The sequence below is a fragment of the Argiope bruennichi genome, chromosome 1, assembly GCF_947563725.1.
Source record: "Argiope bruennichi chromosome 1, qqArgBrue1.1, whole genome shotgun sequence".
NCBI classification, from domain to species: Eukaryota; Metazoa; Arthropoda; class Arachnida; order Araneae; family Araneidae; genus Argiope; species Argiope bruennichi.
Window position 1 is genome coordinate 123,707,175 of NC_079151.1, and position 16,691 is coordinate 123,723,865.

The window sequence follows — 16,691 nt, forward strand, 5'->3', positions numbered from 1 at the left end:
CTTTAGAGAAACATACCTGCTGGGTTTTTTTTTTTATCTCAAATTTTAACCAAAAATTGGCGTTAAACAAAACTAAATATTCCATTTAGAAGTCGGTAAAATCTTCTAACCATAGATACACCCTAATTATAGCTGCATGTTTTGTATTAGCCGAGAAAAAACGATGTTAACAACAGATATAATATGTAGGATTACATCACTGGAAGGAAGTTAAAGATCTAATTCAACAAGTGTAAGATATGTTGAAATCTTTTCAGAGGAAATTATGTATTGTCGAAAAGAATCTTCCACGATATACTTTGTCTGATCGTGACCTTGTTGCCTCTTTGATAAATAGCATCTTATCACTGTTATCAAAGCAGACGGGGAAAAAGAAACTTGTTTAAAAGCTATAATTGAATATAAAATTGAAACAGTTTGACCTTAAGCTATGAGTATAATGTATGGTTTTTGTTTGCCTTAGAGGAAGTATGAAAGTAATTGATAGAAACCACAAAAATGAAACTTAGGATTGCTTTGACCCATTCAATATAATTTGAGAAGCTATCGGTTAAATTTATAGCTTTCAGTTTAATAGTTAGGTCTTCACTAACTGTTAAACTAAAAATTAAATTTAACATAGACCTATTTTTTTACGATGTCTAAAGGTCTACTTCAATAGATGCACTGATAATGATAGTGTATTATACAATCTTACATTGAAATGCGATAACGTGCTTACTTTATACTTATTATTTAAGTGTATGTATATTCTTACTCTAGCCGGCCTTGACGACTAGTTACGTCCTAGGGTTATCGGATGCACAAAATTTTAATTTACTTTTTTATAATACGGAACTTATTGCTAGTCTTAGTAATTTCCTTAACAAACTATTTATAAATAATTTTTCTAATTTAATTTTATTTCATTATTTATCTTTATTTTTTCAAATTTTATTTTATTTCTTAAATTTTATTTATATTGTCAGAATTTATTTTATTGTTTGAATTTTATTTCATTATTTAATTTTTTTAAATTTTATTTCATTGTTTAAAATTTATTTTATTTAAAATTTCATTTATATTTTCAAAGTTTATTTTATTTTTATGCACTATTTTAGAAACCTTATACAGTTATGTTCATTGTTTTATATGTTTTCATTGCTTGAATAATATTAAGTCACTTCATCAAAAATTTCAAGTTTAATTTTAATTGGAATTTAACATAACATTCCAACTAACCGAGGAATATGCTGACATTCTTAAAAAACACATTCTTAAAAAAATTATGATAGCTGAAATAATTCAGCATTGAAATTTTGCATCTATTACAGAATATATTTCATGTTTTACATAAACTATCAGAAAAATATTCAGTAAAAAAGTTATTTGAGTCTCTAAAATAAACTCAGCCAACAGCAATAAGAAAGCAAAGTGAAGTTAAATAAGTTATCATATAAAAGTGTTTAAAAATGCGCAAATTAAAAAAAAAAAATCTCATTATTTAATTTTGAAGTTGAACATCAATTGTAATACCCTAGTACTTAAAAATATTATTAATATTATGTTTTAAGCAGATATCTATTCAACATCGAAATATAAGATGAATTTTTATCATCGAAAATGAAAGGAAAAGAAACCAAAAGAAAATATTAGTTGGAATAATCATTGTTTTAAAATGAGAAAATCTTTAAAGATAAATAAAATCAAAACAATGAAAAACTACAGTAACGAAACTGGAATCACTGAAAAGGCAACTTTTTAAATCTTAAAATGATATAAAATTCATTTTCATGCAATAATCTTTTTGGAAGTTATCTAGAAAAAAAGGGCAAGTTCTTGCTAGATTTTAATTAATTAAAAATTTATAAATTATTTGTTAAAATTCTCATTTCTTTGACCAAAGTATATATAAGTTAAGTTTTGCAGCTCTAATTCAAAATGTTTGGACAGCATCAACATACACATGTTCTTACCCCTTTATTATTAGTGCAGAAAGGGAATTTTGATGATAATTAGTTTTAAGCATCAAATTGCGTTAGACAGCAAAACTGACTTGTTTCAATAGGCTTACATCTGTTCTAATTATTATGTGAATATATTTCCAAATAGAAGCAAGCAACATGACATTATTGTTCCATTTAAAATTTCATTTCCCAAGTAATTAATTTTAAATTTTTATTTTTTGTCCTAATATAATTATATTTTATAATACCTCATGTAGCAAAAAGCAAATAAATTATAAGCTGAAGATTTATTTCTTAACTAGCCGCCTTTGGCAACCAGCCGGTTCACCAATCTTAATGCATGTTAACATTTTAATAATTAAATATGTTATGGAACTCCCATTTTAATTGCTCCTCCATTAAAATATTTTAAAATTTTAAATTTTAATAGTCATATAATTCACTCATAATTTTATAAAGGCATTCAGCCATAACGTAATATGTATCTCTCTAATTTTCTGTTAGCTCCCGTAGAATTTATGCTTTAAATTAAAGTGGAAAGGATTAAACCGCAATAAATATAATAATATATTTTTTACTGAAACGAAGCATTTTTTTAAAATATGATTACTGAAAAGAGAATCGCTGAGTATTTAAACCTTATGGGCACTAAAGAATATTTTTCTTAATTTATATAATATCTCAAGAAGTTTCCAAAAAAATTTTCTCAACTTCATCATGAACAGATCGATTCATTAACAATGTTTCGTTTTAAATGCATCAAAACACTAAAAAAATATACAGAATCGTTTGAAATAATCGGTCGAAAACATAAATCTTCAAAACCAAATGCGTATCCGTTGAAAATAATTGTCAGCAATCAGAACACAATGCGCATGCTTGAATTTTCAATGCCAATTATGGTAACGCAAATGCGCGAATTTTCTACTCCAATTGGAGTAACGCTATGCAGATTAGAAATTTTTAATTTCCTTTATTCTGTTTTATTTTAATTCAAAAGTACTTCAGAATGAATCTGAAAGATTGATTAATTAACAATGTTTAATTTTAAAGGCATCAAACATTAAGAAAATAAACAGAATCCTTTGAAATAATCTGCCCAAAATTTCTTAAGCCTATCCTCTTTAACGTGGGGGAAAAAAAAATTGAAGCCTTACTCATTTGGCGGTGGGGAAATGAAAAGATTTTTTTGGCGGGAAAGTTAGTTTTTAATTAATAATTAAAATTCTAATTAAAAATTCAAAAAAAATGGACTCCAGGTGCACATTTCCGCCCTCCAAGGTATGTATGTGCCAAATTTGGTAGCTGTAGGTCGAACGGTCTGGCCTGTAGAGCGCCAATACACACACACACATACATTGAGCTTTCTATAAGTATAGATATAAATTACTAGGAATAAAATCGGACGATTAAGCATTTAATAAAATTATCTACACAAAATCTAATTTGAATTTCATTACAAAAACAAAATCAGTTGCTAAAAGTAATGCCAAAAAATAAATACTTAAAAAAATTTCCGAAAATTAAGAAATATTTCCACTACTAAGTTGGTATTCATCAAAGAGGCAATTTTTAGAACTTAAAATACTATAAATGTCAATTTTGTACAATAATATTTTCATAACTCATGGCTGAAAAATGCCAAAATCTCTCTCAAATTTTAATTAATTAAAAAATTTTTTAATCTTTCTGATATGTATATTTTTACTCTCCAAAGCACAATTGTGTAAGTTTGATAACTCTAAGTCAAATGATAAGACCCGTAGAGTGTCAAACTAGATTAATACAAACGTATACACGTCACCTTTCATTATTTGTTGAGAAAGTTACTTTTGCTTTATATCTGTTTAACCCTTTAAGTTTGTTTAAAGACTTTTGAATCCACCGTATATGTTGACACAGATTTTAGCTTGAGTGAAGTGAGATATTTGCACATTTTTTCACTTTCTACGCGAATTCTTTACTTCTCATTTATTTTAGAAGCACAAAAGAACTATTAGGAATTAGGAACTCAGTTTTTAAAATCCCCATTTTATTAATGCACTAAAAAGTAAAATTCCTTTTTTTCTTGTAAATATTTTCTATTTTTTGTTGTTGTTGTTCTTTAATTCATTATTATAACTTTTATGAAATCTAGAAATTAATTTCCTCGCAAATCAATTCTGAAGTCCCCGCTAACAACTGAGTTCTAAAAATATTCAAATAAAGTATTAATGTCGAGAACAGTAATTGCATAAAACTTCAGAAATCTTTAGCATCAGAAAATGCATGAAATATTGATTAAAAAATTCAATTTTTATAACAATGAAACGAACGAAATTAAATTAAAGTGGTTTAAAATGAATTTCTTTTTTTAATACTTTACAAAATAGGTACATCTTTTATACGCTTTCTTTGATCGAATTAATTTCCAGATAGAATCCAATTAGAAAAGCTGCTTAAATGTTTGCAGCATTACAGTTGGGATTTCTATCTATTAATTCAATGCCATCCTGATTTATAATGATTGGACTACTTATCCAGCAATGATATGATGAATTATCTTTATAAATCCTATTTTATAAATTCGAAAGCAATTTAATATTCAATTATTATCATTTCGATCGCCATTCAAAAGACTGAATCGAAGAATTTTTCATCCACTAGTGATAAAAGCAGGCCTAATAATAAGCAACCGTATTATATCCTCGGAAATATCAATTGGATTTATTTTAATTAAAAGTTTTTAAAAAGCAAAAGCTCTTTAAAACTGTTCAAGAAAATAAATTTTAAAAAATCGAATTCTTAGAGTAATTATAATTCAATCTTCAATTTAAATTCCATTTATTTTGTGTTATTCCAGACGATCATATATTATTTCACATTTTGAGGCCATTAAATGTGTAAACGTTTTACCTTTAACATTTAATTCAGAAGTATGGAATAAAATCCATTTTTATGAAAGAATTTACATTTATTGTTTAACATTTCTCATAAATATGCTAAAATAAGCCTCCGGTTTATGTCTTGCCATAAAGATATGTATTTTATTGGAGGTTGTAAAAAGTTTGCTTTGTAAGCATTAAACTTGAATAATCGGCAACAGGCAGGCGATATTTTTTTTAAATATGATTCATTAAAAAATAAAAGCAGACGATTCTTTCTGAGATAAATTCTTTCATACAGAAAATAAAAATTCCTATCAAGATTTTCCGTTAGTAATTAAGTATAAAATTTGTATAATTTTTATGCTATACAAATGTACAACAAATTCTTTAAAACAGATGATACTTAAGTTTACCTGAAGAACGTTAAAGAGCCACAGTTGTACAGACGAAATAAAATTCATCAAAATTTCTCTTATTTCTCACAACCTATCTGCGAGATTTCTAATCATCATGTAAATAATTTGAATCTTCTATTTTACTGAATCATTGCATACGAGATGAACAGTTTTGTTGCTTTATATTTCCAAATAACCGCCTTTTTATTGCTTTTTAACTGTAAGGAAGACTGTATGTGTTTAGTTTCAGTTAGATTTCGCCTGCATTATTTTTGTTTGGTACTTTTAAAAATTATTTTAAACTTCGAATTGTAATACATACTTAAACTGAATTACATCAGTAGCTTTTGATTATCGTATTAATTGTTTGTTTTAAACCTTTGGCGACTAACTGTCTTATCGGTAATAATGGTTGTGTTCAAATTTAATTCCATCTCATATGCATAACTTGATGCTCGTGATTTCACTAATACAATATTTTTAAGCATCAAACTGTGACAGATATTAAAGTTGTGCTATTTTAATAGCCTTAAACCTATTCTGTTTATTCTTCAAATAAACCTTCCTTCTACAGTTGTCTCAAAACATCATATGCATTACAGACTTAAATGCTCAAATATTTTATTTAAAATCTATGCTGTCTTTTGTGGTAATCCTCGTGCAATTTCAAAATAGTAACTTTCTTATTGCATCCTCAATTATGGTAATCCACATTTTTTGAATCATTGTGTAAATTGCGCAGATAATTAGTGGAATCTTTCTTCCTTAATTTTTACGAAAACATCCTATTTAACATTTGGAGAAAAATACACAATGATTTAATGTGTCATGAAAGAATAAAAATGGAATGTTTTTTTGAATTTGAATTTCATTTGAACAATGGAAACTATTGTTGAAAATCATGAATCATATTATTTTTTGATTGTCAAAATTCGGAAAAATACTTCATGTCAATTAAATTGAACTAATCAAATAAGATAATTATTTTACTTTTAAAATGACAAAGAAAAATCAGTTATGTACATATCAATTTCGGAATTTATTGCATAAAAACATCAACATTTTGGTTAATTATTAATTTATTAGAATTCTAATAAATATCATACGAAAAACTGCTCCAGGATACACATTCCCATCTTCCAAATTTGGTATCTGTGAGTCAAATTACCTGTTTTGTAAATCACCGGAACACATACGCACACATAAACACGCAACTTCTGTTTTATTATTAGTATAGATATGACGTCCCTAATAAAGTTATGTAAAGTACACATTTAGTACAATATATAAAGTACACATTTAGTACACATTTACAATCATAGTATATATTAAGTTTCAAAATATATTTCCTAATTTGCCACCATTGGTGACCAGCTGGTTCACCAGAGACAATGGTTAAATTTAATTTTAATAAAATTATTTCGATATAACTTCCAGCATTTTGTTAAATTATCAGACAGTAAATTCCTATTATTTTAATGTTTGGCTATTCTGTTCATTCTGCATATTAACTATACTAACTGAGGCAAGTTCCATGGCAACCCAGTGCTGCTAGAAATGTAACATCTCTTTCCCAAATAAACTTCTCAGATATTAAATAAAATCGGTCTTTCTTAGCTTTCAGCAATGAAGGAAAATCACGTGATTAGATATTTGACGAAAGAGTGAAAACCATTTGGATTTCATCGACAACAACGGGAATAATTTTGTAAATAGAAATATGCTTAGTTGTTGCCTATGATTAAATCTAAACTAAAGCATTTTACAGCAACTGAATTGGCATCAATAAAATTATAATTTTTTAAACTTTAAAACGTTGTAAAAATCATTTTTGATTCGGAATACTTTTAGAAGTTATGGCGAAAAACATCAAAATTTCATTTAATTTTTAATTAATTACAATTTCAAAAAAAATCGCTTGAAGTGCACATTCCCACCTTCCAAAGTATATATGTGTCAAATTTATAGCTCTAAGTCGAACGGCCTCAGCCAACACATACACAATCTCATTTATTATTAGAAGGTATCTATTAATATTTCACAGTACATTGTTAATATATTTTTAAAAAACATCTTAAAAATGAAAAATTATTAGGTTGAAAAGATAAGAACTAAATAATGGGAACAACTAAGCAAAATCTTCATTTCTTAGCTTTCAGCAGTAAAGAAGAAACACGTATTTAACATTTGTGTCAATAAAAAAAGATTTATAATAAAATAGGTATTTGAAAAGCTTTGATGCTACTTTAAAAAAATTTGTTAAGATTAGCGCAACAATTGGAATGCATTTAATTTGGTATTATTAAAGAGAAAATTATTTTAAAATTTAAGATATTATAAAAAGTTCTTTTTAAACAACATTATTTGTTGTGAAGCATGATGCAGTTTGAAGACAGTGAAGATACTTTTAATTTTGTGACGTCGTTTTATTTCATTTTGAAGAAGCAAGCATATGTACAAGCGATGAGCACACAGAGCGACACAGAAAAGGAATGAGGGAAAAGCTCTTGGACATTTTATCCCTGGTCTTATATAACCTATGATTTTGATAGGGAAAACATTTCTTCATAGTGCTAATGTATTACGAGATTTTGATAGGGATTTTCGTTACATGCGCGGACAAGGTAGGGGAAACAGAGGGAGATTTTAAAAAAGAATTTGCCTGATCAGCGGAATTTTATCTCTTCACGCGGAGTGTGGGAAAGTTAGTTTTAGCTGATTCAGCAGTTTAACAAAGCTTCTCTTGAATTAATTAAGTAGAGACAGTGGAATTGGATCTCGAAATAAGAGAATATTTTAGAATAAAGTTACTATGGGCTAAATTAAGATAAAAATCTTGAAAATTAATTAGATTGAAATTAGAGTTAAAATATCATTACATATATACATATATATATATATATATATATAATCGATTTTATTATCCATAGAGACGAGGGGAGAAAAGAATAGGCAATCTCATGGAAAAAAGGAAAGGCAAGAGATTTAATCTTTGAATAACATAAAATGGAAGAATAAATACGTTCCATAGTGTTATTCAACAGTATTTGAGATTTCAACTTAATAAAAATTTAATTTCTCTCTGTACATATATTTGTATGTAAAATATGATTTTACGATACATTTGAGGAGTTTTAACACTTTATTTTTCATTATTTTGAGGAAATATTCCAATTATTTCCAAATGACAAATTTTTTTTGTCCGAATCATATCAAACAAGGTGCAGGTATCGAAAAGGAAGGCAGAAAGTTGGAAAAAGATAGTGCGAGAATGTATTCTGAGCTTATATATATTCAGAAAAGAATTTTTTCAGACACAGGGTTTTAGTTCTGTAGGGAAAAAATATAGTTGACATAATTCATAAGGAAGGTAAGTTTAAAAAAACATAGGCGTTTTCTGCAATACTTTCCGAATATAATATATCCCAAAAATTATTTTTATACAGTATGAAAAAACAAACTCTTGTCTTTTTAATGAGGCCAATTTTATTTAGATATTATTTTTCTGTACTTTTAATATTTTTTTAAAATTTGATTTTATACAAAATTTGTAACAGTGGTTTTATTATTGTAATAAAATTTGAATTAAATTCATTGTTTCATTAAATCATTCAACTGTTTGCGTTTGCTAAATTTAAAATGAAAAATTGCTTATTTGGATATTAATTCCGAAGTACGATTGTCACTTCCGCCAAAAATTTCTTTACTGTACAATTTTTAAATGCATGTGAAGTAATTCGCGTTTTAAATATTGCCTTTTCAAATTATTTATTTATTTATTTTGCTATTTATATTAAATGACTTAATTTTGTCTCATATCTTAGTACTTTTGATTTTTAATTCACTCAGGGGTGTATGCCGTATGTCCTTTATATATTCGTTGCTTCTTGGTAAAAACTTTATTTTATTTGATAATTTTTTAGTCAAATTATTGCATTTATTTTCAATAACTGACTTTAAAGTCATTCATTTTTAGAAACTGCAACGAACATTTCCCCCAACTGTATTAAACTCACTCACTTCAGACTCACAAAAAAAAAAAAAAAAAAAAAAAAAAAGTGCTTGGCGCAGTATAGCCAAATATGGCTCCTTTACCAAACACATACGAACTCACAAGAAACTGATATTTCACAAAATGTGTTTAATAATTATAATGTAATATCCATTAATCGTGACTAATATACCAGAGTGAAAATTAATCGACTAATGCTTCTAGTTGCTTATAAAATACAAAGTATCTATGAATCTAATAAATGTTTGATTTTAAAACGCAAAATTATGTCTTCTTTTAAACATACTGCAAACAAACAATCTGAAACCGCGTTAAATTAATTTATTGGGCAATATTTCCAGACGATTGTAAAAATAGGAGAATTCTGTGAAAATAAAATTATTTTTCGTAGAATTAATTTTAAAAAAAGATTATATTAAGTTTTTATCATTTTTAATGTCTTATTAGCATAAATTGAAGCATTAATATTAAATTCATTAGAAATAAAAGCACATATACACTTTCTTCTCAGCATCAATTTATCAAGCGTATTTTCTTTCATGCGAATTTCGGTATTTTATTGGCATCACTCATCTTCTATTCAAAACAACATCATGCTTCCAAACGATAATAATAAACTCTCTTTTTTGAAAAAAAACAAAAAAACAGAGTTGATGCATCGATTTCTCTCACTTCTTATTTTAAATTATCATTATGAAGCAGATAGAAACTTGAAAGCTTAGCGCCATCTAGTGTTGCAATTCGATATTATATTCGCCATTTATGGATGTGAATTTTTTAAATGCTTTTAAAATTTTCTTTTCCCATTCCTTCTGTTTATTCTTTCTAAAAAAATTTCACTATCTTATTCGTTATGGTAGTAAAGCACATACTTGTTTATTATTTGCTTTAAAAAGGCTTATGCATGTTCGTTTAAACAAAACTCTTAAAATTTACTTTAAAAAAGCCGTATCTAAAAAAAATTCTAGAGTCTCTTTTAATCTTTGCGAGTAATAAATATGAATGTGAAAGTTGGCGCTCTACGGACTAGAATATTTGACCAATACTTATCTAATTTTATCAGATACATACACCTTTGAAATCAAAAAAGTGAACCTCGGAGCGATTTTTTATAAATTCTAATTAATTAAAAAGTAAACAGATTTTTTTTCATCTTTTGTGATAGTTTCAGAAAATTTAAAACATAAATTAATTTTACACTGTTTCAAAGTTTTAAAAGAATTGTCTTTTTAATCAAGCCAATTTAATAGTTGTAAAATATTTCCTAAATTTTTTAATTAAAACAAATTTCTGCTTAATTCTTAACAGTAGGTTACGTTATTGCCCTGAAATACAACCCATTTTCATTGTTTCATGAAACATTTTATCGTTTGATTTTCTTCCTTTGTTGAAAGCTAAATAAGAATTTTGTTTCATCTCTGTGTAATTTATAAAATGAACAAAAAATAAACTTGCAGTATCGCGAATTTTAAAAGAATAACTGAAGCAGGTATTTACGTTTTAAATTGCAATTTGATGTTGCGGGAATTATTCTCCATTAGAAAGATGCATGCGCAAAATAGACGCGAATGTGAAGATACTATAATAAATAAGAAAATTACAAAGCTGTTCCATTATTATTGTTGACGATTGGACACAATAAACAGAACATATGTAAGAGAATAAAAGTACCACGTTTTTAATATCTAACAGTTCGATGGAATCATAGATTGAAGTTATAGCTGATAATTATATAGCTATAAATATAGCTGATAAACTTATAGCTATATCATATAGCTATAAATTAAATCTAACCGATGCTCTCAATGAGCTAACTAGTCAGCTAGAGAAAAAAAAAATCAAACCTTTTTTATTAGGCATATCCTATAACATTTGTCACTAGCGTGGTGTGGTGTGGAGAGGGGGTGCCAGCTCAGGTGTCGTCCTCGTCATCTGACCGTGGTTCAAAATTACGAGGTCCGTCCCAAAATAGCCCTAGTGTTGCTTCAAACGGGACGTTAATATAACTAAACTAAACCTATAACATTTGATGCTAATTCTTAAATGCTTTGTGCCTCTTTTTTACTTTCGCGCATGCGTAGCATAAAGAAGGTATAGTCATCACCAAAAAAGAAGAAAAAATCGAATTCGAGATTTTGATGAATCATCTCGTGTTAAACCTCAAGGAGCCGCAAAAATACATTTAAAAAAAATGTTCGTCCGTGACAAAATTAACTCAAAAACGCTCTGACCTAGACAGATGAGATTTCGTATATGGTTCTTTATGCCATGTTTATAGATTTCTTTCAAGTTTTGAGCAAAATCAGCTCAGAGGAAATCTGTTTGTCCAGTCGAATATAATTTAACACGGTAACTACAAAACGAAGAGAGCTAGATAGAAAAAAAATTCGATACGTAGAATTAGCATCTATTATCTTTAAGCTTTTCAAATTTTAAGTCAAATACAAAAAGAGGTTGAACACCTGTTGGTCTGTATTTTCAGAAACATGTGAACGTGATAATTCAATGAGGCAATGACTTAAATGTATCAAATTTGATACAGGATTTTGAGACTTCAAGTATAGTTTTGTGTCCAATTTCTGTTTCAATCAGTTGGGAAAAACTTATCTAACACACAAATTCGATTTTCTGATATTATTAACCGCATGGCAGAGATTAATCACCAAATAACTCGCCAAGGATGACCAGATAGATTCAGTAAAAATGCTAAATCCACGCCAAAGGTTAATATTTCGTAACTATTGTAATCCAATGCCTTGCAAAGCGTTCTCTAGGATAACAATTATATTAAAAATTAAGTGAGAATCTTTTTCGGAGACCATCCCACTAGTTTTTTTTTTTTTTTTTAGACTTTCTTTATTAATGAAAAAAGCTTCTAGAATAACCAGGCTTAACATACCTATAAATTAAATGAAGTACAACAATATTTTGTCTTACACAAGTTTTACATCCAATTCGAATAACCAAAATTTCGGACATTTGCAATGTAAGCAATATAAATCATTTTCTTTCTGTAAGAATCTTTGATTGAAGAATGATTCCTTCTGTATAAATCATTTTCTTTCTGTAAGAATCTTTGATTGAAGAATGATTTCTTCTGTATAAATCATTTTCTTTCTGTAAGAATCTTTGATTGAAGAATGATTTCTTCTGTATAAATCATTTTCTTTCTGTAAGAATCTTTGATTGAAGAATGATTTCTTCTGTATAAATCATTTTCTTTCTGTAAGAATCTTTGATTGAAGAATGATTTCTTCTGTATAAATCATTTTCTTTCTGTAAGAATCTTTGATTGAAGAATGATTTCTTCTGCATAAATCATTTTCTTTCTGTAAGAATCTTTGATTGAAGAATGATTTCTTCTGCATAAATCATTTTCTCTCTGTAAGAATCTTTGATTGAAGAATGATTTCTTCTGTATAAATCATTTTCTCTCTGTAAGAATCTTTTATTGAAGAATGATTTCTTCTGCATAAATCATTTTCTCTCTGTAAGAATCTTTGATTGAAGAATGATTTCTTCTGTATAAATCATTTTCTTTCTGTAAGAATCTTTGATTGAAGAATGATTTCTTCTGCATAAATCATTTTCTTTCTGTAAGAATCTTTGATTGAAGAATGATTTCTTCTGCATAAATCATTTTCTTTCTGTAAGAATCTTTGATTGAAGAATGATTTCTTCTGTATAAATCATTTTCTTTCTGTAAGAATCTTTGATTGAAGAATGATTTCTTCTGCATAAATCATTTTCTCTCTGTAAGAATCTTTGATTGAAGAATGATTTCTTCTGTATAAATCATTTTCTTTCTGTAAGAATCTTTGATTGAAGAATGATTTCTTCTGTATAAATCATTTTCTTTCTGTAAGAATCTTTGATTGAAGAATGATTTCTTCTGTATAAATCATTTTCTTTCTGTAAGAATCTTTGATTGAAGAATGATTTCTTCTGTATAAATCATTTTCTTTCTGTAAGGATCTTTGATTGAAGAATGATTTCTTTTGTATAAATCATTGTCTTTCTGTAATTAAATTAACCGTTAATAATTAATGGATCATACTGCAATAGCTATTTTCCATAAATTTTCGAAAATAATGCTTTGGGTTTAAACTATTTAATTTAAAATAAAAGACAAATAGATAGTGACGTCTTTAAAAACGCAAATTTAGAATTAATTCTAAAGTGAAATTAAATTGAAAATTTAAATCGACTGAATAAGTCCATAAAGTAGCTCGTTAGAATACTTTCATAAAAATTTGTTCGTTCTAGAGCTAAGACTCATTTCCCATCGTTTCCCGTGCGAATTATAATTAAATTATTAGAGTAAGCGCAGCTGAAATTATTTTTAATTCTTGATTAATTCGTTTATGGTCGTGGTTTTCGCTTCAGTAAAGCAACAAATCCCTCAAATGAATTTTAAACAATGCAACTTGTAAACACTTACCGAAATTAAAAGCAGAGGAGGTTAAATGGTAAGCAGTGTCATTCTCTTCATTCTTTTGAGGGTATTGTGTGGATTTAAAGGATTTTTTTTCGGTGATTAGGATGTAAAGTTATTTAATTTAAAGTTGAGCGTTATGTTTCTGTAACTTGATATTATATTTTGAGAATTTCACGTCATATATTTTAAGTTTTTCGAAGAAAAATGAATATTAGTAATGTTTTAAACTTTATAGTGTAAAATGAAAATAACTGGGGAAAGAAAATTTTAATTTTGTTAATTTTTATAATTCTTCTGTTTCTTCTGTTTTTTCTGTTTCTTCTTTCTGTATAATTCTTCTGTTTCTTCTTTCTGTATAATTCTTCTGTTTCTGTTTTTCTTTCTGTTTCTTCTTTCTGTATAATTCTTCTGTTTCTGTTTTTCTTTCTGCTTCTTCTTTCTGTATAATTCTTCTATTTCTGTTTTTCTTTCTGTTTCTTCTTTCTGTTTCTTCTTTCTGTATAATTCTTCTGTTTCTGTTTTTCTTTCTGTTTCTTCTTTCTGTATAATTCTTCTGTTTCTGTTTTTCTTTCTGTTTCTTCTTTCTGTATAATTCTTCTGTGTCTGTTTTGCTAATTGTTATAATTCTTCTGTTTCTTCATATTACACAATAATTCACTATAATGGTAATTCACCTCGAAGATTCACTATAATGGTAATTCACCTCGAAGATTCACTATAATGGTAACTTCATTATTAATATTTACTTTCTTGTATAAGGATATTTTTTATTACAGCCATTTACCCCATTGCCACAGAACTAAGAGGTATAAACAGGGATTATTATGACTGGCTATTATGCTCATTAACTATCCATTTTTTGCATAACAAAACAACGACCAACAAAAGTCAAAGAATCTTCAAACTGGTTGGCAAAAGGTTAGAAATCTTTTCCAACATTTCTTTTAATATTTTTAAACTTCCAGGTATTGTAATATTGTGTTTAAATTACTATCCATAATGAGTCTTCCTCTAATTTCTTTGAGTTCAACACATTCTGTTATATGGTGCTGGACTGAGCCTATTTCCCCATATATACATGTGTTGTCCTGCATCCTTCCGAATCTGTAGAAGTTTTCAGGAAATATTCCATGCCCCAATATAATTTGCACTATCATCGGGTGAAATAGTCTTTTATAATTTTTGGTTCCGGTATGAGTTCATATGTTATGCATCTTTTGCACGGCATTATCCACCCATTCTACCACTGCATAGTCATCTCTCTTCTAATTTCCTTCTTTAACATCTGGAGTGATTTTTGGCTACAATATCTATTTGGTCTTTCTGTGCAGCCTCTTTTGCATATTCATCTGCTTTTTTTTCGTTTCCGCATATTCCGATGTGGGCCTTAATCCAATCCATTTGGTCTGTTTAACCTTTCTTGTTTTCTTTAATTTTCCAGATTCCTTTATTTTTGGTGGTTGTGGATTGTATTGCCTGAAGGACTGACATAGAGTCTGAGAATATTAAGCATCTATGCCAGTTTTACAGCCCCTCACAATAATCATCTGCCATTTTTATTGCTAAGACTTCAGTTTGGTAATTTGTAGCATAATTAGAAATACGAATATTTTTTTTTTAAATCTATTTCCCTACCGTGGAAATATACTACCATTGCCTTCAATAAGGATTATAGGTGGAAAAAATACTGTAAAAAAATTCGGAAGGACGAATCTCCTTGTTTTAATCTATCCTTAATCGAGCTAATAAAGATAATGAGCAGGACGAATGCGATCGTTATGCTAAGAATAATTATAAGGTCTAGATCAAGTTTGGAACCAACTTATTCGTGAACTAGTGGACTGTATTTCGATTTGTCTTCATAATCTTGTGAACCTAGTATCTCGAAAGAGTAACAAGCTAGATAAATGAAACTTTGTAAATAGCATTGACGCCAATTATTATAGATTTGTATCCAATTTGTATTGTAAAATTTGTATCCAAGACACATGCTCGAGTCTATTCGATCTCAAAACTAAATCCAAAACGCATGATACTGTGTAAAGACGCAAAAAAGTGGAGGGAAGAATCTTCCATTACTTTGAATATATCTAAAATTGGTAAGCAAAGCTTAATACAAAGTATGAATGAATTTAATGTTTAACAATTACTGATATCAGTAATTACTAAACAATGACTTAGTTGTCAAACCAGAATAAATCTTTTATTCTATAACATATCTATAAATAAAAAATCCATAGCTAAAAATTTTGTTCGCGTGTGTGTTTGTGGAATCCAAAAAAAAAAAAAAAAATCTATAGCGTATGCAGCAATTAAATTTATCACAAAAGTTTTCATGATGTACTTTAATGTACTTCGAAGCCCGAATTGTAAAATACAATGCAGAAAATTTTTATTGAATGTGGTCTGTTATTTTGGATAACATTTCCAAATATTTGCCAGTAGTATTCACAAGTATTTGCCAGTAACATTCACAAGTATTTGCCAGTAGCATTCACAAGTATTTGCCATTAGTTTTCACAAGTATTTGTCATTAGTTTTCACAAGTATTTGTCAGTAGTATTCACAAGTATTCGCCTGTAGCATTCGCAAGTATTTTCCCGTAGCACTCACAATTATTTGCCAGTAGCATTCGCAAGTATTGTCCGGTAGCATTCGCAAGTATTTTCCGGTAGCATTTGCAAGTATTTGTTAAAAGAATTCACAAGTATTTGTCAGTAATATTCACAAATATTTTCCATTAGTATTCACAAATATTTGCTCTTAATATTCACAAGTATTTGCCAGTAGAATTCACAAGTATTTACTAGTAGCATTTGTAAGCATTTGCCGTAATATTCACAAGTATTTATCAGTAGCATTCGTAAGTATTTATTAAAAGTAGTATTTGCCAGTAGTTCTAATAATATTTAAAAAAAAATCTATGTGCCATCTAAAAGAGCAAACAATTCTAGCTGTAAAAAATTACCCTTCTGATATAATTTACTAAGTTTTGGGAAATTTTTAAAAATTTCTCCTTTTTTCCTTAAAATT